This window comes from Danio aesculapii, chromosome 14, assembly GCF_903798145.1.
Source record: "Danio aesculapii chromosome 14, fDanAes4.1, whole genome shotgun sequence".
Classification (NCBI taxonomy): domain Eukaryota; kingdom Metazoa; phylum Chordata; class Actinopteri; order Cypriniformes; family Danionidae; genus Danio; species Danio aesculapii.
Genome location: NC_079448.1, coordinates 15,372,575 through 15,397,484, shown reverse-complemented (window position 1 = coordinate 15,397,484; position 24,910 = coordinate 15,372,575). Strand labels below are relative to the sequence as shown.

The window sequence follows — 24,910 nt, the reverse complement described above, 5'->3', positions numbered from 1 at the left end:
TTTGTTGTTTTGGTAATGCCAAGTTGTCACGACAAAACAAAAACAGGTTGTGATGTATATGTTTGTCAAGTTGTCATAACAAACTATATCATCTACATTTAAATTGCCATAACTGAGTGAATGACATTTAATAATCATTGTTACACATTCACAAATAAAGGTACAAAATCTGTCACTGTGGTAGTACCTTTTCAAAAGATACACTTTTGTACCATACAGGTGAATTTAAGTACCTTTTTGAGTTTTGTCTTTCATTAAAAAATGCAGCTTTGGTAATCATCAAAGGCTTTTGAAAATAAAATAAAATTGTACAATAGGGATAATATGTTAGATAATGTATTTAATAACATGAACAAGCAATCAACTATACATATATTACAGCATTTAATAATCTTTGTTAAAGCTAGTTAATGGAAATAAAGTTGTTCATTGTTAGTTCGTGTTAACCCTCTATAGGGCATCATCATTTATAAATGACACTAAGAAAATTCCATTTTTAAAAACACTAATGATATTTAACCAATAAAATTAAATCTGTTAACTCAGTTTAAATTGTAAGTTAGGTGGACAAATTTTTGAGCTCAGAGTTACTCATAAATGATTTAACTGCATGTTGGGAACTGTTTGTTCAATGAAAGTAAAAAAGAAAATCACTTTAAATTTTGATTTCTTTATTTCTTAAAAAAATTTTAAAATAGAGTTAACTTGAAAGTTTAAAGCATCTGGCTGCAAAGAAATTTTGAGTTTATTAAGCTTCAGTGGTTGAAGTTGTGCCAATTTATTTGATAAAGTACACTTGACTTAAACCGGTCTTTTCAGTCACACTGTAAAACTTTCTACAGTACAATTCAGTTTTTTACCTAAAACAGTAATATTCTGTAAAAAAAAAAAAAAAAAAAAAAAAATGTGCGTTCTGGGCAATCTTGTTGTTTCTGAGAAAGTAGTAAACTGTAAATTTTCAGATATTAGAGTCTGCAATCAAAGTCTGTGTTTGAAATCACACTTTGTGCCCTTGTTCACTATTCAATACACTTGTTCACTAATGTACAGTAGTTCACTTGACAGAGTTAATGAACACAAATGAGTGAATTTAAAGACTGATGAACACATGCTGTTAACGATCACAACCACTGAAGGAAAGAGAAACAATAAACGCAAACAGTGACTACAGTTACAGCATTAAACTAAATCAACTAAAATAAAACACCTTCAGTCTCAGCAGAGGATCATTAAACAACGCCACAAACAGCATCAGAGGATTCACTTGTAAAAAATACTGTAAAAAATAAAAAGTTGAGTTAACTTAAAATTTCAAAGCAACCGGCTGCAAAGAAGAAGGTGCCAGCCACATACTGTGTTTTTACAGTCTACTCGTAGTTTACATTAACAGTATATTACTGTTAAAATACATTTTTACACTGTGTCTTTACATCTCAACACTTACAAGTGTCCACACTACTGAGTGCTCAAGAAACAGTGAAGCACAGCTGAAGTTAATGCGTTAAATAAATAATGATTGAGAATCATTTAAATTAATTAATTAATTTTTTAACAAAAATAAATACGAGATAAAAAAAAACGAGAACAGAAAATATAGACACAAAAACTACAACTTGCATCAGTCACAAAAGTTGTTCTTGAGATAAAGCTTTACATTTAAAGTCACCATCATGTAAAAAAAATGTTTGCTTTAGTTGGGCTCTTAGCCTTCTTAATGTAATTTTCTTTGTGCTGTAACTTTTAAGAACTTTGTTTGAAAAGTTAATTTGTTACAGCAAACAAGCCAAGCAAAAAAAGTTAAATAAATAAATAATCTAAATAAATAAATATATGGCGATGCTGGCCTTTTTTAAGTGAGACAGAATCTGTCCTATAAATATATAAATCACAGATGTTATTCAATGTTTAATCCATCATTAAAAGTAATGTAATAACATTTGCATGTACCACGGGATTATGAAGGTTTATAAGCAAAAAAAAAGAAAAACATTGTTGAACTAAGACTTCATTACATAAAGGTGTTTTATGAATTCTGTGTTACAGCACCCAGAAAAAGAAGTCAAGAGTGAAGAGCCCAACTAAAGCAGTCACTGACCTCCATTTTGGTGACACCAAACAAAATAAAACACCTAAACCTCTGTTAATTCTCAGTAAGAACTGTATGGAAGACAAAGCCTTCACACTGTAAAAAATGATTGCGCTAATAAGTTATCACAACTTAATATTTTGAGATAAGTTAACTTATCAGGATTGAATGTGTTGACAACTTATATTTTAAAGTTTTTACTTGACTGAACTTATTATACTTAAAAAAAAAAGATTCAGCTGAACTCATATACATATACTGTACAGTTGAAGTCAGAATTATTAGCCCACCTTTGAATTTTTTTTCTTTTTTAAATATTTCCCAAATTATGTTTAACAGAGCAAGGAAATTTTCAGTGTGTCTGTTAATATTTTTTATTCTGGAGAAAGTCTTATTTGTTTTATTTCAGCTAGAATAAAAGCAGTTTTAATTTTTTTATTAACCATTTTAAGGTCAAAATGATAATCCCCTTTAAGCTGATTTTTTTTCTGACTGTCTACAGAACAAACCATCATTATACAATGACTTGCCTAATTACCCTAACCTGCCTAATTAACCTAGTTAAGCCTTCAAATGTCACTTTAAGCTGTGTAGAAGTGTCTTGAAAAATATCTAGGAAAATATTATTTACTGTCATCATGGCAAAGATAAAATAAATCAGTTATTAGAAAGGAGTTTCTAAATTGGGGGAAAAATAAACAGGGGGGCTAATAATTCAGGGGGTCTATTAATTCTGACTTCAACTGTATACACACTATACCGGTCAAATGTTTAGGGTCAGTACAATTTTTAAATGTTTTAAAATAAGCTTATCCTGCTCACCAAGGCTGCATTTATTTAATCAAAAATACAGTGAACCAGCGACCTTCTTGCTGTGAGGCGATCGTGCGTTTTTAAGGTTCTTCTCAGATACCTACTTCTTTGATTAAATTTGTATTTGCAGACTTCAAAATAACAAATTCATCAATTTAAGGTAAATAGTGTGGCATTGGGGCTTAGTGGTTAGCATTGTTGCCTCACTGCAAGAAGGTCACTGGTTTGAATTGTCATTTCTGTGTGAAGGTTGCAGCTCGGTTTCCTCCAAAGGCATGCAGTATAATTTAATTGAATAAATAAAATTAGCCGTAGTGTGAGAATGAGAGACAACTTCAGTATTTAAGTTCACTAAACTTAAACCAGGTCTATTGCACTTGAATTATGAAGTCCTGTTAACATAATTCTTAATTACTTAATAACAATTTATCTATTTAAGTTAAATAAACTTAGTCCACCTCCATTACACTTGTATTGTCAAGTTCTGTCCACTTTAACCTGAGTCAAGACAACTTCACTATTTAAGTGAAGTAAACTTAAAATTTTAAGGCAGCACGAAAACGTACTTTTTTTAGTTGAAACCTTTTTTTTTTTTTTTTCCTTTGTTGAATTTAAGGATTACATTGTATCTACATGCCAACTAATTCTCATTAGATTATAAGTAAGACTGTTAGGGTTAGGGTTAGTGTAAATTGACATGTACTTGCAAAGTTTCTTATAGTCAGTTAAATGTCTGTTGAAGGACTGTTGAATGTCAGTATCAACCAGGGACAAGCGGTTAGGGAAGACAGGTGCCTCACCTGTCATCATCCTCACCTGCCATAATGAGATGTATACTAGTGTTAAAATAAATATTTGTCCACACACTGGCTTGAGCGCGTGCCTTTTGCTTACTCTGTGTATGCTACCAATGTAATGCTTTGTTAAAATGTTTTTATACATTGTAGACAATTTTTTTTTTCCTCGTTTTGCATATGATAGATAATGCATTTCACGTATGTATATCACATATTTAGTGTTAGGATCTGACATAAAGCCGCACTAAAAAGGCATGAGGTGAGGCAGGCAGTAGCTCTGCCACAATGAAGAGGGCGCCCGTGAGCTCGCGGTAATTCATGTTCAGTGGTTGCTCTTCTTCTATGTAGTAAAGTTCAATTGGAGTCTTTTATTTTATGTTTTGCTCTGTCTGACTGCAAAAATCGCAGATATAATATCTTAGCCCAACATTTTCTCAAAATTGGACTTTAATTCAAAAAGTGACTAAAAAATGGACTACCAATTGGGAGTAAAGGTCTTGTTTCATAGGATGGGACAGAAGATAACTCGATCAAGTAATTTAAGTCATTCAAGACATAGATTAAAGTAAAGGTAAGACCAGTGTGCAAATCCTGTGTGTGTGTGTGTGTGTGCGTGTGTGCGTGTGTGCTTGCGTGTGTGCTTGCGTGTGTGTGTGTGCATGCTTGATTGCATGTTTGAGTGAGAGAGAGCACATCCGCCGTGATGCTGTGTCATATGTTATAGGCTGTCAGTAGCATCCACTTTGGTGTTTTTGTGAGACATATTGAATCGCTATACATTTTACATTCTTTCTTGGCCCAATGTGTACCTGCCATGTGTTAAGAAATAATGCTGATATGATACATGAAACACAATCGGTAGCTGGCAAATATATTGGGTGCATATATTTGTTAATATGACCCTGAAAGAGTCATGCCTCACCAGCAGCCACAAACCTCAACCTCAGCAGTCACTGGTATCAACAGATATTAAGCAGACTATCTACTAATACTCAAATGGACCATCAAAATCAAGTGTTACCCTTTTTTTTTTTTACAGTGCACCTGCAAAGCCCTGCTCACTGACATTGGCAGGTTACGTTCTGGGAATCCATCTGGTGGCACCATAGACAGGAGGAAACCTGCTAATTAGCTTTCTCTGTAAAGGGGCTGGGTCGAAGCAAATTCCCAGCTGTCATTAAACATACTCGGAAGGGGGAAAAGGAAGAAAAACACTGGGGATCTAATGCTCTAATTTCTCTTTTTAGAAGAAGCAAGAGGGATTGTGTTATGCTATGTGCACTTGATACACAGAACCTCTGTGAAAATGCATTGCAAAGTAAAATGCTTTATCACTGGGATGTGTGTACTGTAATGAATTGCTTTTCTGTAGCTTTGTGCAGCTTTTGAAAAAGTAAAATCCCTTGGTATCACCTTTGGCACACCTTCTCAACCACCAACCACTTCACCCCTGGAAATGCTCCACTTTGGTGATTAAAGCTTGTACTATTACGATTCTTAAAGTCCCTTTTCTTGAACAGTTGTGTTTGCATGCATGGACTGTGCAAGCGTTTTCAGACAATTTTTAGATTACTGTTTTAACAAGGAAACTATAGAATATTAACGAATTTAATATTAGCATTTTGGTTCCCCAGTCATTCTTACACTAATCACTTGGCTGCATCCAACCAATCAATGTTTCATGGGTCGCACAAGGCAGAATTGATTGTGTTTTTGAGTAAACTGTGCAACAGGCACAAATAAGCTGTATTATTTATATAGACACGTTTTACTTTAAATAATATATTTGGATTGATCTATTTTTAGTCTCCAAAGTTAAAAAAATATTTATTAGGGAAGTCACAGGCACTGTGAATTTTTTACTTTCAGTTGTGGGATGATTTTATCCATTTTTAGCCATGTTTTTTTTTTTTCTTTATTAATGTATGACACTTAGAATTGTTGACATTTTTGCAGATTTAAAAAAACTGAAATGTCAGATTGTCCTAAGTATTCAGACCCTTTGTTCAGTATTTAGTAGAAGTACCATTTTGATCTGATGTAGTCTTTTTGGGAAAGAGCCAACATGTTTTTCACACCTGTATTTGAGAATCCTCTGCCATTGCTTCTTACAGATCCTCTCCAATTCTGTCAGTTGGTCAACATGTCAACAATTCTGTGTTTTTCTGTCAATATGGGGTACTGTGTTGCTGTGTGTACATTATTTGGGAAAAACTTAAATATAAACTTGAATGATTTTAGTGAATGGCCGCAATATATATAACAAAGAGTGAAAAAATGTAAGGGGGTATATATATATATATATATATATATATATATATATATATATATATATATATATATATATATATATATATATATATATATACAGGGGTTAGACAATGAAACTGAAACTGAATTTATTAGTATGGTGTAAGGCCTCCCTTTGTGGCAATACAGCATCAATTCGTCTTCGGAATGACAGATACAAGTCTTGCACAGGGATTGATGCTGGTGGAGGAAAACGTTTCCTGATTTGCTTCTCCAAAACATGTCCAAAGATTGTCCCACTTCACTTTCATGTTTAACAAACTATGTCTTGAAGTCTTGCTATGTGAATTGGTACATTATCTTCCTGATACATGATGGCCCTTCAAGATATAATGTGTGAACCATTGGGTGCACATGGTCCTGCAGAATGGTTTGGTAGTCCTTTGCAGTGGCGCGCCCATCTAGCACAATTATTGGGCCTAGCGAATACCATGATATTGCAGCCCAAAGCATTACTGATCCACCCCCATGCTTCAGTATGAGCATGCAACAGTCTGTGTGGTATGATTCTTTGGGTCTTCTCCACACTGTAACATCCCAGATGTGGGAAAGACAGTGAAGGTGTGTTTATCAGAAAACAATACATGTTTCGCATTGTCCACAGATTTTCACTGCTGGCACCATTGAAACCGACATTTGGAATTGGCAGGAGTAACCAAAGGTTTGGCTATAACAGTCCAGTCATGCACACTACCAGTCAAAAGTTTGGGGTCAGTAAGATTTTTAAATGTTTTAAAGGGCATCTATGGTAAAAAAGCTACTTTTCAAGCTGTTTGGACAGACATATGTGCATGTATGGTGTATAGACTGTCATATTAGGGTGATATAAGCACACCCAGTGCTTTTTTTTTCCAATTTAACAACATAAAAAACGGTGGACCAATTGGAGCTGTTTTCAAATCGACCGCTACTTGACGTAGGAGAGCGGTCCCCCCGCCCACCAATAATGATTGACAGGCGCGTCATCATATCCTCAGTTTGTTAATTCACGTCCGCCATTTTCAGCGTGAGTCGAAGCAATATCACTAAAGGAACACCCTAGCTCTATTTTTAGATGCAAGGCTCATTGGGCTCAACACAAGAGCAATATTCTCCACATTATCGATCTAATCGGAATTATTGGTTGTATCTTTAGGTAGGTTTGCAAACATGTGTACTTCTCATTGAGTCTACCTAATACTTCAGCCGTTTGCATTTCTCGCGATCCCAGAAGCTCCCTGTGATCTTAACTAGCATGTGTTTTAGAATTCTAAACATAGGTTTCTATCAGGGTCCACTCAAGTCGACGGCTGGGCGCCGCGGACTGCTGCAGAAACCTATGTTTAGAATTCAAAAATGCGTGGCGCGACGATTCGGGACACTTCATGCTTCTGGTGCGCTACAGAGAGTGTCTGGTGTGCCGTCTTATCCTGCTCACCAAGGCTGCATTTATTTGATCAAAACTACAGTAAAAATTGTGAAATGTTATTGCCCTATAAATTAACTGTTCAAAAAATGTTTATAATTAAAATTGAATAATTTATTCCACTGACTTAAAGATGAATTTTCAGCTTCATTACTCCAGTCTTCCGAGTCACACGATCTTTCAGAAATCACTCTAATATTAATTTTCATTGTTTTATTATTATTATTATAATTATTATTAGCAATAATGACTGGAGTAATCATTTAATTTGAAACTAAAACAATAAGAAAATAGTTATTTAAGTTTTTTTATAAATATTTAACAAATTAACATTTTTTTACATTTAATAAATGTTGCTTTAATGAACAGAATATTTTTCTTAAAAAAAAAAAAAGAAAAAAATAATAAAACTGACCCCAAACTTTTGACCAGTAGTGTATTTTGATGTTAAATTATGAACATCTACTGTTAACAAGCACAATCAGTGAAGGAAAGAACAAGAAGTAAATTACAGCAACAGCATTAAACCAAACCTACTGAATTAAAACAGGGGATTAAACAACTCCATAAAAGCATTACCAGCTTCACTGATTAAAGTTTGACTTTTTAAGTTTGCAGAAAATTTGATAATTAACCGAGGAATGGAAAATGTTTAATTTGACCTCACCATTGTGGAGATCAGAGGTTGCTTTAGTTGAGCTCTTGACCCTTCACTCTGTTGACTTCATGTTTCTATGGCTATTGTAACTGTGTTTCTGCAACTCATCCGTTATGGCAAGAAAGACAATGAGAAACTATTTGTGTTTAATTGTTGCAGATGTAATTTCTAGTGTTTTATATAAGTTAAGTAAAAACAAAATTGCAAGTTTATGTGATGTTTGGGAAAATGCTACAGCTTCCCATGGTGGGTCAACAAACCAAATTTATTAATAAAGGAATTAATTAAAATTCCTAATTAATTATTAGAGCTTCATGCACAAAACCTCAACAACACGTTTACGACACACAGACATCAAGAATCAGGATATGAACCTCAACCATGGTTGCTTAAAAAAAAAAAAAAGCTGTATAATTCAGTCATGCCGCAATGTATGCTAAGTGTCAGCATAGTACAAAACTCCCAGCTTGCATTGCAGCAACAATAAATTATGCAGCTTAAAGTTCTTACTATTTCTTTCTTTGCCTTTATTTTATTTGTTTTTGGGGGTAATATTTCAATAGATCGTTTTATATTGTTCTGGGTTGATTTTTATTTGATATTTATTTTATTTCACCAATGTTGAGATTCAAAGTCTAATTGTTGATGTCTGTGTGTTTTTAATTGCTTCCATTAATCTAACATTTTTGTTGTAAATGATGCATTTAGGCCTGAAGCTCCAGTGGTTTGATTTATGTATATTATTCATTTCTCACACAGAGCTAACAAGATATTCAGCAAGTACGCAAGGGTGGTTTTAATCTAATTTAATCTCATATATTCATATTCTTATAATTTCTTGTGGATTTTTATGTTATACGAATAGTGTGATTAACACAATTAATTATAGCAACCAAAATAAAAGCTAGTGTTAAAACAAAAAAGTTGAAGAGCCCAATTAAAGCAGATGCTGTTCTCCATCATGGTGACTTTAAATAAACAACAAAAATTTCATTAAGAGCTTTTGTTCACTTATGACAGAAGTCAGATGTTAATAATGAGTGAAGCTCCTCATGATCCTCTGCTGAGATTTTGAGAAATACATTTTTTTGTGTGTATTTTATTTTTATTATAATTTTTTTATTATTTAGAGTTATATTTTCAGTTGCTTTCATCTTTGTGTTTGGCTGTAATTTGTGTTATTTGGTTTTGTTTTCCTTCAGTGATTCTGCTAGTTAATGGCTGTTCATAGATAATTCTCAATCTTCCTTTAATAAGAGACTTAATTATCTCATTAACTTCATCACTGCCTTAGTGTTCAACCCTCTGTAGCGAGGACATTAGTGAGGATTTTGCTCTGGGATTTAAGGGGTTAAATGAGTTTGATGAAAAATACAAACTATGGAATCCATTTTTAACTTTCTGTAAATTGAATTTATGAATGTAAAAAGTTAAAAACAATAGATTACTGGCAAGCACAGCTGCCAGTATTTTTTTCGTAAAATCAAGAAAAATAACTACAAAAACTGTAAAACCTTTTTGTGTCACCATTGTGCAAGATAGCATCTGTGTTGAACTACAACAGATTAACTAAGAATATCTGAGGTTATGCTGCATCTTTTATTTAAAGGTAACTGTGTAGTTACTAATGCAGTGAAAATCTGTTTTTTAATTGCAGTTGCACATTAATGCATTTATTGACTATGTTTTTGGTGAACTGAGTTATAACAGTACTTAATACCAATATGCTCACATTGTTAAATATTATGTTAAAAGCAGATGACAGTTGTTTAAATTAGGTTTGATTGTATTTTCAGCTTTAGAAAATAAAACCATCTCAAATGTTAAATGAACATTGTATCAATTCATATCATATCATGATTCATATCATACGGTTATTTTCCATATTTTTTGCAGAAAACCACAGCTGCCGGTATTTTTCCATAAATGTAACAAATTTTAACAATGTAGGTGCTATATTGGACCAAAAAGATACTAAATAGAACCATTTAAACATATATAGCAACTATCTTTTAAGGTGCTGTATAGCACCAAAAAAGGTTCCCCTATGATTACGAGCCAAAGAACCACTTTTGGTGCTATTTAGCACCTTTTTTGAGTGTACATGGGTAGCCTATGTGTCAATAATGAGCCTGGGTTGGTCTTCACATGCTGGGATTTTTTGAGTAAATGACTGACTGAAACCCAACAGTTATTCACTGCATGTCAAGGCTGCATTGTGATTGGTTAACTTATGAAAGGCACAAGCTTTTTTAAGGGTATCAGAGAGCCTCACATATCTAATAATAGAAGAACATCTCTGAACAGTACAGTATCTGAGTCTATCTCTGTTAAAGTTAATTGGCCCCAATACACATGAGCTAGCCCCGCTGTTTTACTATTTAATTATAGTTTCTTATTGGTCTTATGTTGTGAAAACGCATTTCAGATAATTCAACAGCAAAGCTCTCTTTAGATGTCCTGGAATGCAGGGTTACGCACATCCCTTCCTGCATGCAGCATGTGTGTGCGCTTTTGGTTTCCTAGTAACCCGCGCCTGTGCTCGGCGTTCCCGAACACTCAAGCGTGTCCGCGCAGCGCGCACTCGTGAAGCTCGTGTGGGGAGCTCACGAACACACAGGACCAGAGCACCAGGATCTTACACGCAGAAAAAAAACACGATAATGTGACTGGAGTGTAAAGGATGAGAGACGTTTTCGCTGGAAAAGGTCATCCTAATTGCGCGAAGAATCGCTGGAGGAAATATTAAAACAACTGCTAAGGATTACCATTAACGCACACGTATTTAGCCTTTTTTTTTTTTTTTTTTTTTTTTTTTTTGAGGGAACCAGAAAACCAGGAATGGGGGATTTTCTATTTCTAGAGAGCAGGTGAGGTTTTTTTGTTGTATTTGTTTATTTTTAGAGGATAATCGTTTTTTGTTAAGATACGTTGTTATTCACCATACGAACAAACCCTAATTACATCTATTATCAAAAGATGTCTTATGTCAGCATGACCGTTCACTGACCAGTTTAGTGAACTTCAGTGTTCCTTGTTTGTGGTGTGGAGATGTGCTGTATATAAAAAATAGCGAAGCGGGGAGGTTGAAGTGAACTATACAGTCTGCGATACCAGTAAAAGTAACAGGAGATGAGGATGAGGCTCTCATGCACTTGTTACACCCCATCTGCACTGCAAACGAGCGACGCGACAAAGCTAGAACGCCCATAATAAAACCGTGTAAATGCAGTCTTGTACCGTTATTTTATTGCGTCTCCGTCGCGTCCCACCGCTCGCATAAAAAATCTTTGATTGGTCGACTACCGTCGTCAGGATTCCATCTGCAACCCCGAAAGACGCAGGAAGTCTGCGCGGTTTCCTTTATTTTAGTTTTGTTACGTAGCTTCGCTAACAGATGGTGTATCAATTCAAGCATCTTCCATGTTGCGTTCATTGCTATTCGTGGGTTCCATTATGACCAGATTATTGGAATAGCGTTTTTACTGGACTAAAGATGTTTTCAGGCTTTGAGATTGTTGTAAATGAATTGTCCATTATTTTACCATCATGAGGATATAATGGATTCTACCATGATTAATAATAATGTTTAAAATTCCTATTTTTAATTATTTATTATTAGTAGTTTACGAATATGAACACACACATACAACATATGTTTAGGTTGTTAATTAACTTTTTACACTCTTTGTGCTCTGTTATTTTTTGTTTTATACACGGTGATTGTTCATACTACATTTGTAAAAGTTAGAGTGTATATTTAGTCTATTAAACAAATTTTCTTAAACATTTACAAATTTCAAGCTTAAATTGTAGTGTTAACGATTTGCAAGATGATAGAGTGAATTGCAAAGCAGAGAGAGAGAGAGAGAAAGAGAGAGAGAGAGAGAGATGTGCCTCTGAGTTGTCATGGTGATTCGGTGAATAAGCAATTGCCTCTAAAGTCATAGTATTAAAATGGACTGCAGTTACCATTCACTATCAGTGAAAAGCATATTTCAGCTCTCACTTAAAAAAGGGTGAGAGTTGAATTAGGGTTAGGTTTGTGGCTTTGTGACTGTGAGAAAATACACAGCAATTTACAGTAAGTGACTGTGATTGGTCAAATGCAGCGTGGAAGTGGATGGCATCACCAATGAAAGCCTAATTCTGTAGCTCTGCCATTCAGGCTACTTTGTGTTTTTATGCAGAGAACCAGTTTATGTGCTTTGGCATTTAGTGTCTTGAAGGATTATGCACGGTCTTGCTTTTGAATTTGTTCTCGCTACCAATGTCTTTATTTGCATCTTGACCACGTACGCTAGTATGTTTGAAGTAACAGCTGATTTAAATCCATTCTGAACAACACATCCAGGTTTTGAGCTCTTGAGCTCATTTTCAATGTCGGCTTGTTAGTCAAAGAGAAAAGTTTAATAGTTGAATGAATAAAAACGTTCCAATAAGACATGTGTTATAGGTGAATTGGGTAAACAAAATTGGCCATCATGTATGAGTGTGTGTGTGAATACAAAAGTGTATGGGTTTTTCCCAGTACTGGGTTGTGGCTGCAAGGACATATGCTGCGTAAAACATATGCTGGAATAGTTGGTGGTTCATTCTGCTGTGGCGACCTCTGATAAGACTAACCCGAAGGAAAATGAATGAATGAATGAATGAGGTATAATATCAAGTCCTACTTAATGGCTTTAAGTTTAAGGCTAATTACAATATGACAACATCTCTTTTAAAAAAGTAATATCCTATAGATCAATAATTCGGTTTGGCTTGTGAATGTAGTTATCCTGTTTTAAAAATATTTACAGCAAGATAAATGCTGCTTTACTGCTGTTTATCAGGATTTTGTGAAGTAAGACATGTGCCTGGATTAACATATATTTGATAATGGAATAACAACTAATCAACTAATTTTATTTTAAGATAGGCCTACTGGTTGGATTTAAACATCAATATTGTAATTCCGCTGTGTATTAGGTGTTGTTAATGGTTTGGATTGGGATTAGTGTCATTGTTGTTTAACTACCACAATGCACTGTTTAAAGATCAATGAAAATGCATTGGCAAAATCAGCTACCTTTTACAGTGTTTGATGAACGAGGATCAAAAGTACTGTTATACTAAATATGTCTTAAAATTAAGCAAGTCTGCTAGCAATTTGGTTTGCTTATGTTTATTGTTACCACAATTTACCATATAACTAATGATGGGAATATTGCCATGCATGAAAACAGAACTATAAAATTAGAAAACAAGAATATATCAATAGCATAATGCTGTCATAGTTTTTTTTTATTATATTTGTTTTTGTTTACATTCAGTTCTTAACCAATTTCTGCTTTTATTATTAGTTAATTCATTCATTCATTCACTCACTCACTCACTCACTCACTCTCACTCATTCATTCATTTATTTATATAGTCTTCTGACAAACATGAAACACAGAAGTAAGTGTCTACTGAGTGATTTGCACTGACTGATGGCAATAATCCAGTCTTTTTCAAACATGAAGGTCAATAAAGGAGACTTCGAGAACGGGTCACCTGATTTGATCTAACAGTAAAATACTATGATCATTATGTTATAAAGATTTTCTTGTTTTCTGCAGTGGTACAGATGGCTAATGTTCCAGTTCCTATCACAGTTAGGGTCCCTTTTTTTACAGTTTGGTGTATTAAATGTACAGGTCGTTGTAGGATATGATAGAAAAAAACTGTTAAACTGTCAAAAAAAAAAAAAAAAAACCCAACAACTCTACAAGCAAAAGCACAAACGAATACAATATAGCAAATATATGACTTAAATAAACAGTGCTTTTCAGGTTTTCAGGTATCTAACAGTAGTTTTAATGTATAGAAAATGAATAATATAATCAAATATAACACTGCTGTATATAAACTTCACTGTATAATTTAAATACAGGTTAAATATTATTGAGCTATATAGCTATTCTCTCTGACTGGACATTGTGCAAGGACATACATTCTAACATGCAAAGGGCCAGTTCAGAGTGCAAATGTGGAATGTGGAAAAATGCTAAATATTTTTTTTTAACTGAAATGCAAAACTGAAGAAAAAAAATGTAATTCACAAATCTGTGTGTATCATAAAAATGCCATAAAAATATCACATTATAAAAATAAAGCTCACTATTCTATTTATAATTTCCCATTAATTACTACAAAGCATTTGATATTATTTATTTACTTCAAAAAAGAAATGCAAAATGTAATAATATAAAAATAATTTATTGATACGTTATAAAATATTGATGCTTAATGTTCTAAGCAATTCTGCCTGGGTGGACACACTCCACTGAAGACATCCTTTATATAGCCTAAATTTCATCATTTTGTTTGTTAATCACAAAGATTTGTTTCATAGTTATTTCTAAATTCAGTTTTATTTTCGAGCAAACGAATAAATGAACAATAATAACAAAGTGTGTTCAAAAAGTTATATACAAACAAACTATAACAGAGCTGGTTTCCAAAGCCCCCATCACCCTCTCCCCCATAATAATACTAACATGCACTTAAAATAATAAAAATAATTTGCGGCATTAACTTTAGACCATCTTTTTTTAATCAATGGCGCGGTCTATTTGTTTATTTATTGTCAACATAGCAACATGACTAGCCAGCCCATGAGTCCACAAAGTGGTGCAAATGCATTTGCCCTCTAAACAAGGTGGTACAAAACGTGAAAATTATCTGAAAAAAAATAACAAAAAATGTCTATTGTCTATCTATATGTCTGTACTGTTAAATCTGCCAATCTGTCATATTTACTGTTAAATGTGTTTAGCTGTTGCTCTGTAAATTAACAGTAAAATGCTGGCAGCTGCAGTTGAGAGCAAGGTACTGTTATTCTACAGTGTTTTACTGTAGCTGCCATTTCTACTGTATGGTGTTGTAAAAATACATGAACTACATTGATATACACAATACTCAAGTGAACTCATTTTGTTCACTAAAACCGACTGCACCAAAATGGCCAGCTGCTGTATGAGTTTATAAAGTAATGTGCTATACATGCTTATGAGCATATTTATAATAACTTATTTTAGTTAATTAGAACATTTCTGTTTAACCAAACTGTCCTAAAGCTAACAGCAGCACACATACATGTAAAGCTAGAATTAACACAGAGAGATTCTTACTGCATCAGCAACTAAACAGCTACGGTCTTTAAATAAAGAAACATGCAGAATAACATCAGTATTGCATTGTTCAACTTTGACTCAAACCCTGGCTCTACTCTCCTCCACAATGGTGACACACAAAAGGAACAGAAGAAATTTTCTTCAGGCTTTACTAAAAAATAATTTTTTCCCCTTGATTTTATAGTAAACTACTGGCAGCTGTGATTGCCAGTAACCTACTGTTTTTTTTCTACCTCCATAATTTAAATTAATATTATATTACTGTTAAAATAAATTTTACACTGTGTTTTAACATCACACCTTTAACTCTTTAAACCCCACAGCAACATCCTAATTTTAATTGAACACTTCCACGTGTCCACACTACTAAGTGTTCAAGAAACATGGAGCAAAGCTGAAGTAAATGAATTAATTAAATGACCAATTAATCGATAAATGAAGATTAGTGATAAACAAATGAAGAAACACTGAAGGGAAAAAAACAAGAACAGAAAATAAAGCAACAAAAAGCTACAACGTCAGTCACAGCTTTGTAATGTAATAACCTGAAGTACAACAAATGATTAAATCACTAAAAATATTAGCAGATGATTAAACAACTCTACAAAAAGCATCACAAGTTACACTTATTACTAAGATTTTTTATAACTTCTACTAAAGTTCTTCCTGAGATAAAGGTTAACATTTAAGTCACCATCATGGAGAATTCGCTTGTTAAGTCATGACGTATCGGTGACGTGTTGAATAGTGTTTCCAGGTCCTAGTCCTTCATTTGAATTGAGAAAATATTCGTTTATGGCCACTTTTAGTCCTATCACATATTAAAGTGAATTTGATATAAAATCATGGTGTACAGAGCAGTCTCTGGACTTGCTGCATCACAAATAACAAAATTTAACAATTAAAAAAAATTATCACTTTCTTGTCATCTGATATTCGCTATGGATATATATGTATCCAATATATATATATGTATATATATATATATATATATATATATATATATATATATATATATATATATATATATATATATATATATATATATATATATATATATATATATATATATATATATATATATATATATATATATTGCCATTATGATTTTCGAAAGTATTACAGCACTTTGTAAACGTTCATTATTACCATTTGATGAGTCTCTCCTTACAGTTTAATAAAGCGCTTGGACCCAGAAGCCTCTTCGTGTGACGTCACACTTAACAAGGGGATAGAGTGTAGTTAACATGCTTAAGTTGGGCTCTTAATCCTCAAACTTTTAACATATTTTGGCTGTTGCAATAGTTTAAAAAGCTCTTTGGTTATGGCAAACTAGCCAGAAATCTAAATAAGATCTGATAATGTTAATATTGTTTTTAGTCAGGCAGAATCTGTTCTAAAATAATATAATATAATTCACTGCTGTTATCTAATGTTTAATCTATTGATAAACGTAACATTCTTGTATGTACCATTGAATTTTGGAAGTTTTAAAGAATATCTTGGACAAAAACAACTTGCTCTATGGTGTAAGTTAGACTCAAAGAGACATCAATAATCAGAATCATCATCAAACATCACAAACTGGCTACTAAAAGTCTAAACATAAACAACAGCAGAATCAAAAGCAAATAAAAGAAAACTGTAAGAACATTACTGTGCCACACCCAGCATGCAATGCAGCATGAAACATTTTAATCGTTACCATACAAGGTCTTGCTCATGAGGTCTGAGTGTGTCTTTGTCATAACTGAATTATTATTGTATGTTATTTTTTTTTTAACTCTGTAAAGAAATTAGGTATCTTTCCTGTTTACACTTCTCGTGAATAAAAATAAATATCTGCTACTAAGCATAAAAACTGTTACAGCAGCCAGAGAGCTAAATTTATAAATTCAAGGGTGAAGAGCCAAACTGAACCAGTCCCTCACTTCATTGCGGTGACACACACACACGCACGCACACACGCACACACACACAAAACCTCCTAAATTTCTGTTAATTCTCAATAAGAATAGTATGGATGTCAAAGCGGTCAATATTAAAAGAATCAGCTGATGCTGTTTGTGAAGTTGTTTAAGGATCCTCTGCTGAGAGTAAAGATTTTATTTTATTTTAGTTAAGTTTATTTAATGCTCTAACTGAAATCCCTGTTTGTGTTTATTGTTTCTCTTTCCTTTAGTGATTGTGATTATTAACAGCAGGTGTTCATCAGTGTCTGAATTCACTCATTTGTGTTCATGATGCCGCGGTCACACTAGAGTTTGAGCATGCGAAATTCTGTAGTACGGCACTGCGAAATGCGGCGGGATTAAACAAGATATTGGACATTTAAAAAAGCGAGCGATTGGTCCTTATTTAAAATTTCTGTCCATAAAGGTCATGTTTTAATCCTCAATTAGTCTCACGCAGTCATGTGATGCAATTTCGCAGGTCAGAGTTCACCAAGCTTAAACTTTGCAACGCAGCGAACTCCAAAACTTGTCGCATTCGCGTGCGTATGAATGGAAGTCTATGGGGAGAAAATCCCAGTGTGACCGCAGCTTAACTCTGTCAAGTGAACTAAATTAGTAAACTAGTGTACATATTAGTGAATGAGGGCACAAAGTGTGATTTCAAAAACACAGACTTCAAATGTTGACTATGAACTCTGTTAATTCACAGTTTACTACTGTTGGTTACTTTCTCAAAACAAGCAAATTACCTATAATGCACTGTTTTAACAGAATTTCACTCTTTTAGTGAAAAAATTGTATTTTACGGTAGAATCTGACCATGTTTAACAGCAATTCTTTTACAGTGTAGGGTGGGCGTACACGGTGTAAATGCTGATGTTTGGAAGATCATATTTTCATGCACACTTCATGAGTGAAAATATGTCAATATATTTGCAGGGTCATAAAACCATTTGGATGCAGTAAAATATGACAGAATTTTGTGACTCTACGAATTCCAAAGTAATCACTTTATATTCTACGTTAAAAACATGGACAGAGGAAAACATTGCTTTCAAAGCAGATTTTCACTGGTTTTCAGTTGATTTTCACTGGTCATCGTGTGTGTGAATTATAAAGTTAGTTATAACCATTGTCTGCTGTAAACTATATAACTTCTGATGACTATATAATGCATGACATATCATATCGTGCTCCCTGTTTAGTGAGTTTGTCCTTCTGATTGGTCAATTTTAGATAGATCAAGTGGTCTAGAATGGTCTTTTAAATGTCTACTTGTGTACTCTAAAAAACATGAGATCAGACAGGTCACTACAATTTTACTTCAGTTAAAAGGATTAAGGTCAAATAAAAGACAATGGCAATAATTTGGCAAAGTACAGTAATTTCAATATTTTTTAATAAACTAGGGGCAACTATTGTGTAGACCTTTAAAGGCTAAAAATTATTTTGCTAAGATAAGCCGATATATCCACTCCAGATCATTCTCTTGGCAAACAAGCCACTTAAAAGCAACAGGGATGGAATCTAAATGTTCTCTGCCAGCATTCCACTGACCTTGACTCAAAAGATCTCTTATACTGCCATAAAGCATACTAAAGCACTGTGCTTCCCAAAAGGACAAGGACACCTTTATTCTGGGCTCCTTATGTCTGTTCTATTTACGAAGGGTTGAAAAAAGGACTTTGAACAAGCTATATATTTTTAATGTTACACATTTGAGGGCTTTGCTTTTGTTAATGCTTCTGACATGGCAGAAGGTTTCAGGGTGCATCTACTGTAGAGGACTACGAGACTACTGGGGGCAAATTATTGGAAGCATAGGAAAAATGCTTCAGACACATAATTGCTATAGACTCATAAATTAATTTCTACCAAACAATATTTTGTTTGTACTGTAAGTATACATTTAGGCTAATGTTGCATATTTGTGAAATATTGACAAATAATAAATAAATGTAACATTTGTTTATTCTTTTTGCATGGATTTACTCCAGGTGCTCCAGTTTCCCCCACTGTCCAAAGACATGCGGTGTTAGGGGAACTGAATAAACTAAATTGTCCATAGTGTTTGAGTGTGTGTGTGTGTGTGTGTGTGTGTGTGTGTGTGTGTGTGTGTATGTGAGAGTGTATGGGTGTTTCTCAGTATTGGGTTGTGGATGGAAGGGCATCCACTGCATCAAACATATGCTGTATAAATTTGCAGTTCATTTCGCTGTGGCGAACCCCGTTAAATAAAGGGACTAACCCGAAGTAAAATTAATGATTGAATAAATTGGCCATAGTGTTTGAGTGTGTGTGTGTGTGTGTGTGCGTGTGTGTGTGTGTGTGTGTGTGTGTGTGTGTGTGTGTGTGTGTGTGTGTGCGTGCGTGCGTGCGTGCGTGCGTGCGTGCGCGTGTGTGTGTGAATGTGAGATTGAATGGGTGTTTACCATTTATTGGTTGTGGCTGAAATGGCATGCGCTGCGTAAAAAGTATGCTGGAATAGTTTTCAGTTTAATACACTGTGGTGGCCTCTGAAACATAGACTAAGCTAAAGGAAAATGAATGAATGAATGAATGTTTATTTTTTCTTATTGAGCATTAAATTATTTCATCAGTAGTCTGGCCTGCTGGCTTTTTTTTAAATATGTCATAGTGTGCATTGACTTAAGTTAACATTTTTCCTCATATCCACATAGGTACTGTATGTGGTAAGTATAAAATACTTCAGAATCAATGGCATTTGGATCCTGTTTTAACATCAGGAAATTTGTTGTGTTTATATAACTCCCATATGACTGTGGACACACTATACCTACACACAGATCTGTTAAAAAGCTTTGTTTTAAAAAGTTGATTTTGCATTATATGAGCCCTTTAATCTCTCTCCCATTTTCAAAATAAGAGTTCCACATTCATAGTCTGTTTAAAATAAGATCAACTTAAAAATAAGATGAAACATGTAGCATTGTAATCTCTCTAGGAAATGTTATAACCAATCAATCATAGCCTGGGGCATGCATATTAATGATCGCACGTGCAACATAATACCCTATTTTTCACCAGGATTTTACACTTTTGTGATTAACATGAGAATGAGGAAAGAATGATTATTTTAGGCTCACAGTATGCCTTTTTTAGGTACTGAACTCAATTTTTTCTGCTATGAATAGATGTATCCAGATTTTCATTATATGGCACCTTTAAGTATAATATGAACTTCACATGGGCAACACAGTGGTACAGTAGGTAGTGCTGTCACCTCACAGCAAGAAGTTCGCTGGTTCGAGCCTCAGCTGGGTCAGATGGCGTTTCTGTGTGGAGTTTGCATGTTCTCCTTGCGTTCGCGTGGGTTTCCTCCGGGTGCTCCGGTTTCCCCCACAGTCCAAAGACATGTGGTACAGGTTAATTGGGTAGGCTAAATTATCCGTAGTAAAATTAATGATAGTGTGTCATTAATTTTAGTAGTGTGTGTGTGTGAATAAGTGTGTATGAGTTTCCCAGTAATGGGTTGCAGCTGGAAGGGCATCTGCTGCATAAAACAAATGCTGGATGAGTTGGTGGTTCATTCCGCTGTGGCGACCCCAGATTAATAAAGGGACTAAGCCGAAAAGAAAATGAATGAATGAATGAATGAATGAATGAACTTCACATTTTTTTATGAAATTAACGTTCAGACAAATGTAAAATAAAAAAATGATTGTAAAAACGTTGAAAAAAACAACAACAACAACAAGACAAAATACCTCTTTACAGCTGTTTACCATGATCTTGTGAAGTAGGCCATATTCCTGCATTAACAAAAGTTGTTGGTCATAGAATGACAACTTTTCTGTCATGAACACTCTTGGGATTTAGTATGGTAATGAATATTTACATGGCAATGTTGATGTATGTGGTCTTGGTGGTATAGATCTGCTACACTGCTGCTGCTTTGATTATTATGGCTGAGCAAGTGCCGAGACCTGCTACTGCAGTATATACACAGACATGTTGTCTGAGAATATAACACGCTGCTGCTGCATACATAATATATATGTAACCCCTATAGCAGATCTAAACACGGGTGGAGCTGGGGTGGTGGAGGGTCTCTGAAAACGCATCGCAGCTTAACAGCATAAAACGACACGGAGCATTTAATCGGACGAGGAGCAAGCTCATTGGCTGCCGAGTGGGCAGCAACCAATCTCCTGCGCCATGTAGTTAATGACACAGGAGCAGATTAGGTGACCTATCAACCTGTGTGAGTATAGAGTTTCACGGCAGAAATTTCACTTTAGATGGAGCCACTGGTTTTTATGATCTAATGCACCATACAGTATAAGAAGTTATACTTTATAAGTATATTATAAGTTATATCTTATAAGTTATACAATATAAGAATATTTGTAGAATATTGAAACTGTATGCTGTGGACAGAGAATATTGACTGCACCATCATTTAGTTCAATTAGTTGACTCAATATTTCACATAAAAGTCAAACAGCAGGGCTTGAGTAGACCTTAAAACAATAGGACATCATATTAAACACAGTGGCCTCCTATTGGTTGTTTCATGCTTAGAAGAAATGACTCTAAACTGCATCATGTTTCTTCTATCTGGAAAGAGACAGAGAAATGAACAAGTCCAAATTGCAAAAAGAACACAAGTACTCTATACAGAGGACAAAAGAAAGACTGAGACATACTTTCATAATTAATTAACATAATCGAAATAAACATATAGTTAAACCAAAATTATTAGCCCTTATTTTTTCAGTAATGTTTAACAGATCAAGAACATTTTTAGTGTTTAAGAAAGTCGTTGTTTTTTGTTTTAGGTTGGCTGGAATAAAAGCTGATTTATTTATTATTATTTATATATTTTTTTGTTACACTTTAGTAGTCATTATTATTAGTCCCCTTAAGCAATATTTGTTTTGACTACAGAACAAACTACATATTGGTAGTTCATATTTGTCCGATAACTTGCCTAGTAGGCTTGGGCGGTAATAGGTAATATGGTATACTGCAAAATCTAAAAATAGCAACGGTATCAGTTTCAATATCGTTATACTGTCATACAAAACAATGCACTTATTTAAGAGACAAGTATTAAATATTAAATATTATTCATTTAATGCCTAAAAATGGGTATGCGTGATTGTCATCATGGGACAGTGTGGAGGAGAGAGAGAGCGGTGAGGTAAGATGGCGAGTCGCGCACCAAGTGACCTGGTCTCGAAAAAGAACACAACCTCTGCAGTTTGTCAGTATTTCGGGTTTCCACTGAACAAGAAGGGAGGCGTGGTAAATACGAACTAGAGGTCTGCATTCCCGCTGCTGTACTGCGGGAGCCATGGGACCCGACCAGATTTTTTGCGGTATGGGAATAATTTTCTGAATAAAGCGTGGGAGTGGTCGGTAACTCTGATGTAATTATAACGGGAGCGGGTTGTCAACCAATATCGCTACTGAGAGAGCGAACACGCGCATTCTTGTGGATGCTGTTTATGTGTGTGTGTGTGAATGAGAGAGAGCGTGATGCTGTGTCGCTTGTTTGGTGCTGTCTATTTGTGTGAGTGTGTGTATGTATGTGAATGAGAGAGAGAGAGCGTGATGCTGTGCGTTGCTGGCTTGGTGCTGTCTATGTTTGTGAAAAAGAAAGCGTGAGGTTGTTATAGATAGCGTGTTATAGGCTGTCTGGACTCTGTATCATCTAGCTGGGTGGTTTTTGGTTTTGCTCTTCTGTTCACTCTTCTTATAAAAATACCCTCACATAAAAATGAGCCTCACATAATTTTTTTTATTATGCATGGTAATACCGTATACCGAGGTAAAATAGGGTGGAGGTTTAACAGTATCAAAATTTGGATATTGCCCAAGCCTATTGCTTAGTTAACATAATAACATAGTTAGAATTTTGTAAGTAAGAATTTTGGAAATAATCTAAATTGATAACTTTAATGCTCTCTCTCTCTCTCTCTCTCTCTCTCTCTCTCTCTCTCTCACACACTCTCTTTCTCTCCCTTTTCTGGATATATAACTTTGCACCTTTGTTTGGTCTTTATAATTAATATAAATCATAATATAATTATAATGTAACAAATGTAGACTGTCAGAAACATATGGTACAAATATACACTGTCAGAATCATATGGTACATATACTGTATAGTGGTAGTTGTCTACCAGACAAATATTTATTATTTGATGTTAAGGACAGTGCAGACATTGTCCTGTGTGATTCTTTGGATAAATGAACAAAGATAAGGCCTCAAGAGGCTGTTCCCAGAGGCTATCATTGATTCCTTGGGGCAGCCTTTTTAAGGAGCTTAGTAAAAGCTGCTAGCTGGAAGACCATGTAGAATAGCAGAAATGGGCCACATCTGAATGCCTCCATCAACCTATATGTGGGTCATGGCTATTAGGGATTTAATGGCAGTTCTTTTCTTCATTGTTTTTGTTAATTTTAGAAGGTGATAATAGGTAGCAGGTTGTAATAAGTTTAAAGGTATATTGTATATTTAACAGCACATATGGTTTCATTAGAATTTTTTATAAATGCTTTAAAGATAATAAAAATAATAAACTTTATTTTATATACAACCTTTAAAAGCAGTTTCTCAAAGCGCAAAAACACTGTGCAAACAATACAATAAAATAATACAAAGTCAACAAGTATAGGTGAATTGGGTAAGCTAAACTGTTGTAGTGTATGTGTGTGAATGAGCGTGTATGGGGTGTTTCCCGGTCATGGGTTGCAGCGGGAAGGGCATCCGCTGTTTAAAAGATATGCTGGATAAGTTGGCGGTTCATTCCGCTGTGACGACCCCTGATTAATAAAGGGACTAATCCAAAAAGAAAATTTTCCTTCTTAATATTAATTTCTTTTAAAATTTCTAAAACTATTATTGTCCCTTATTGCCGGTAAGATAGTTAGCCTTTCAGCGAAGCCTATATTCATACGATCTGTAACAAACTCTCAGTACATTTTCTGTTATTTTAGACTTATTTCTCTCTATTTTATTTATTATATATCATATTATTTCAAGCTACTAAAATGTTAATACAAGTCACTTTGTTAAACTGTAGAGTTGAATAGTCTGAATAAACTGACAACAATTGTGTATCACAAAATGCAGAATTTATGTTATATGTTAATTAACAGATAATATTTACAGTGTAGGTGTGAATGGGGTGACCAAAAAAGTTTGAGAACCACTGACTTAAATGATTAAAGGTTTCTCAAATGTCATTTTTGCCATGGAAAGGCAAAAAAAATAAATAAAATAGATATGAGTGTAAGGATGCTTCTGAACAAAATGTTACATTTACAAAATACTTTGTGTATTTTGACAAATTTCGTTAATGGGTTGATACTTTTTTGTGACTAGAGTCAGAATGTATTAATGACCCTTTTTATTAAACCAAGGTTAAGTACATACAACCCATTATTAGGGCTGCTCGATTATGGGAAAAATATAATTGATTACAATTATGACATAATTGTAATCACGATTATTCAAAACGATTATCAGTTGAAGTCAAAATTATTCGCTCTTTTGTGAATTTGTTTTATATATAAATATGTCCCAAATTATATTTAACAGATGAATTTTTCACAGTATTTCCTCTAATATTTTTTCTTCTGGTGAAAGTCTTATTTGTTTTATTTCGGCTAGAATAAAAGCAGGTTTAAATATTTTGAAACCTATTTTAATAGCTCAATATTATTAGCCCCTTTAAGCAATAAATATGTTTGA

At 34.2% G+C, this 24,910-nt stretch overlaps 1 protein-coding gene across 2 annotated transcripts in view; it reads left to right on the top strand.

The window, feature by feature from the left end:
- Window positions 1-10,665: 10,665 nt before the first annotated feature.
- The window catches only part of nlgn3a (neuroligin 3a), a 479,471-nt gene continuing 465,226 nt past the window's right edge, over window positions 10,666-24,910 (top strand). For both annotated transcript variants that reach the window (XM_056472174.1, XM_056472175.1), the window contains exon 1: window positions 10,666-10,939. The gene's annotated coding sequence lies outside the window, so the exon portion shown is untranslated. The remainder of the gene's footprint in view (window positions 10,940-24,910) is intronic.